The sequence below is a fragment of the Elephas maximus genome, chromosome 6 (genome assembly GCF_024166365.1).
Source record: "Elephas maximus indicus isolate mEleMax1 chromosome 6, mEleMax1 primary haplotype, whole genome shotgun sequence".
Taxonomy (NCBI): Eukaryota; Metazoa; Chordata; class Mammalia; order Proboscidea; family Elephantidae; genus Elephas; species Elephas maximus.
Window position 1 is genome coordinate 140532219 of NC_064824.1, and position 4324 is coordinate 140536542.

Genomic DNA, 4324 nt, shown 5'->3' on the forward strand with positions numbered 1-4324 from the left:
GTTTGCCAGGCTCTGAAAGTCCCAAGTTGGGGAACCAGGGGTCTAGCTATAGTGTATGTCTACTTATTGGTGAGATAGTCTCCTTGGATCGTTGTCGGAGGCATCGCAGCGTGTCCACTGCCTCGCAGTCCAAGAATGGGTTCCAGGGTCACTGTGCACAGTTGTAGGGCATGTATCCCTGTGTCCTGGCACCAATGAGCAAGTGCCTCTGCAGTTTAGACCTCTGGCCGCCCCTGCATCCAAGAGAGATGGAGCTTGTATGGCCTTCTCCAGGAGAACTGTCCCTTACCTCAGGCCTGGGCGCCTGTGGCACCTCCTGTGGTAATGGCAGCAGGGGTCAGTGCTGGCACTGGGGCTGCAGGCTCCTGCTCGGCCACCTCGCCACGCGGTGACCAGGCCTGGCCTCCAGACGTCTGGATCTTGGGCCTGGGAAGTCTGCATTTGGTCACGTGGCACTTCCCTCTCTCCCTTCCTTCCGTTCCTCCCCGCCCCCATACCCGAGTCCCTTGGTGTGAAATAAAATAATTGGTATGGGGGCATCAGTGGTTAGTGAGGTTCACGTCACAGGGGGCGTGCAGATCCTGAGTCGTGCAGTGACTTGAGGAACACCCTATAAATTCTAGGCACAGAGAGGACGGGGAGGCTGGGGTGGTGTAGAGGGGGCCCCTTCCTGTTGCCTTAACACATAACTGCTCAGTGTCTGGGGTGCATGGGGGTCCTTCCTTCCTAGGGTGTTCTGATTTCAGGGTCTCTCAGATGTGCCAAGCACTGTATGAACGTGTGGAAGCCCAGGTTGAGTGGTACTTACTAACCTTGTGTACGGGTCAGGTTGCAGTATGGTGCTGTAACTTAGCCAGCAGTGGCCCTGCTCTGCTGTGGTGTCCGCGCAGCGTGCACTGCTGCTGCTGGCTCTTGGCACGTGAGCTGTGACGTGCAGTGGGGCCTGTGTGCCCGAGATTCGTTGAAGGCAGTGCTCGCTAGCAGCCGTCAGTTCCTCCTTTCTGTGTGCTGCAGCAGCTGGGACCGTGACTGGTTTTGCCTCTGTGCCGAGTTCAGAGCTTTCAGAAGTATGGTGGACACCTTTGATGTGCCATTGTGACTTTAATAAATGCTTTATTTACCTTCGAGTTCTCAAACATGCCTTATTTTTTGTGGGCTGTTTATCTTAATGGGTAGAAATGTTCTCAAGAAGGTGTGGTGTGTGCACTTCAGGTAGAAGCGGCCTGCTCTCTGGAAGGTTTCAGATGATTAGAGAGAAGAACCCCTTTAAAACAGAAGTTTTAAGCTCTTCTGAGGGGCCCTGGAGGTCCATGGCCGTGCTCAGAATGCTCCACAGGTGTACACTGCTTGACTGGCCTGTTTCACTTAGTGGGGTTTCTGGTTTGAAGAGAGTTGTGCCCCTAAAAGTATCTGAAACCTGTGGCTTTCGAGCAAGGTGACGTTGTCTCTGCGTCGTTCTGTGGGGTAAGGAGGTGGAGAATGTGGACGAGACAGCTGTCTCTGGCCCCGTTGTTATACGTGACTCATTTTGTTAAGATTTGGGATGAACCCAGGAATGAATGAACTAAATAAAGACACTTATTTATCTCCAGATGAGTCCCTAGCATGTCTCTCTACCTGCTATTTCAGATCTTTTCCTCATTTCTCACATCCTGAAACCCCCATACCTCTTCTGCTGGCAGCCGCAGGCACCTCTGTAAGTGGTTGTGGTAAAGGGTTAAAATCAGGAGAATTGGTTAAGGCCTGTTCCAAACTCTCCACTCCACACAGTTGTGTAGTTGTCCCTTCTCCAGCCCAGTGGAGACTGAAAGGAGGGTGCCGTGTTCAGCCTTCAGTAGGTAAAATCCTCTGCTCTCGACCCCCTACTTGGCTTTGGGACTCCCGGCATTCAGGCTCTTATCCTCTAGGGAGGAAACGGAACAGAGACTTCTCTCACCAATCTGGAAGGAAACACCTGAAGATACCGATAGTGAATGTGGCCAAAGAGATGCTTGTACTAGATGATGTTACGGTGGATTCCAACATATACTGTATTTTTACGCAAATAACGCACACATTTTTTGTCAATTGCACAACCCTGCACATTTTCCTAGGGTTGCTATGCACGTTGTGTGTGTGGGAACACTTTCACATGGGTGTGTTATTTGCAAAAAAATACAGTAATTTGAGACAATTCTGAGAAATGAAGACTGCGCATTTCCAAATTCCAAGGGCTAACCAAGTGCCAACACTATGGAAGAAGAAAGAATTTTGCCAAGAAACACCATTGTAAGGAAAAATTCTACCCTGGAGAGAATAAACAGGTCGCATAAAAAATACTGGGAATCAGAATAGCTCCGGACTTCTCATCAGCAACATTGGAAAGTAAAACAGTGTAGCATTTTACTTTCAAAACTCTGAAGGAAAATTATTTCTAGCTAGATTAAAAGTCAAGCTAAAGACACGTAGGGTCTTAAAATTTTCATTTTCCACACACTTCTTTCTTAGAAAATTACTGGAGGATGTGCTCCACCAAAATGAGAGAGTAAACCCAAAAAGGAGAAGACACGGCAGACAGGAAATGGGGAATCCAACACAGAGAGGCAATATGACTACCCCGGGAAATGATGAAAGGAGAATTCAGAATGGCGGCTGTAAACCAGGCGTGGAAGGCAGCCAGTGTAGATTAGAGGTTAAAAGGCTCCAGAAAAGGTTTAATTGTTAAAGCACCTGTTGCATCTGAACATATTGACAAGGAAATTAGATTTAGGGATTTGATAGGAAGTTGGGATTGAATTATTGACAAGTACATGGAAAACCAAGAAACATAACTCCAAGGAAAACAAAAGTTGGGTAAGAAAGAAAAAAGTAATCACAGTATACAGCATGACACAGCTGTGTCACCTGTGATTAGCATTTACATAGTCCTGTGGACAGACAGTTAAGAGCTCAGCAGTTAACCAAAAGGTTGGCAGTTGGAGGCCACCCCGAGGCTTTTCAGAAGAAAGAGTTGGCAGTCTACTTCCAAAAAGACAGCCATTGACTATCCCTATGGAGCACATTTCTACTGTGAAACACATGAGTTGCCATGAATCCTAATTGGCTCAATGGCAACTTTTTTTTTTTTTTTTAGTTTTAATAATGTCAACAATCAGGAGGAACCGTATTACAATAGCACTCTATTAGGGAGGTATGGGAGATGGGAAATGTGTGTGTGTTTGTGTGTGTGAGTAAAAGCTAAGTTTCATTTTCCACAGGAGAGGTCAATAGAAAAGGCCTAAAACTGAAAACCAGGAAGTTGTTACACACCCATATCACGCAGAAATACGCAGAGCAACACTCATCACAGTACGATAAGACTAGAAAGTATAACAACATGTTACGAAAAGAAAAAGGGCCCTTTATCTGGCAGTTAAAATATCTATTAAGCAACACTTGGGTGAAAGTGGAAAACAAAATTAGAGAATTTCTTAAAAAAGATAACATGGAGAAACACTGTCAATTTGGGGGTTACATTTAAAGCAGCAGAGGGAAATTCAGATTTAAATATATCAATAAAAATAATTGTTGTTGTTGTTGTTGTTAGGTGCCTTCGAGTTGGTTCCGACTCATAGTGACCCTGTGCACAACGGAATGAAACACTGCCTGGTTCTGCGCCATCCTTAAAATCGTTGTTATGCTTGAGCTCATTGTTGCAGCCACTGTGTCAGTCCACCGCGTAGAGGGTCTTCCTCTTTTCCGCTGACCCTGTGCTCTGCCAAGCATGATGTCCTTCTCCAGGGACTGATCCCTCCTGACAACATGTCCAAAGTATATAAGATGCAGTCTCGCCATCCTTGCCTCTAAGGAGCATTCTGGCTGCACTTCTTCCAAGACAGATTTGTTCATTCTTTTGGCAGTCCGTGGTATATTCAATATTCGTCGCCAACACCAAAATTCAAAGGCATCAGTTCTTCGGTCTTCTTTATTCATTGTCTAGCTTTCACACGCATATGATGTGATTGAAAATACCATGGCTTGGGTCAGGTGCACCTTAGTCTTCAGGGTGACATCTTTGCTCTTCAACACTTTGAAGAGGTCCTTTGCAGCAGATTTGCCCAATGCAGTGCGTCTTTTGATTTCTTGACTGCTGCTTCCATGGGTGTTGATTGTGGATCCAAGTAAAATGAAATCCTTGACAACTTCAGGCTTTTCTCCATTTATCATGATGTTGCTTATTGGTCCAGTTGTGAGGATTTTTGTTTTCTTTATGTTGAGGTCTAATCCATACTGAAGGCTGTGGTCTTTGATCTTAATTAGTTAAGTGCTTCAAGTCCTCTTCACTTTCAGCAAGCAAGGTTGTGTC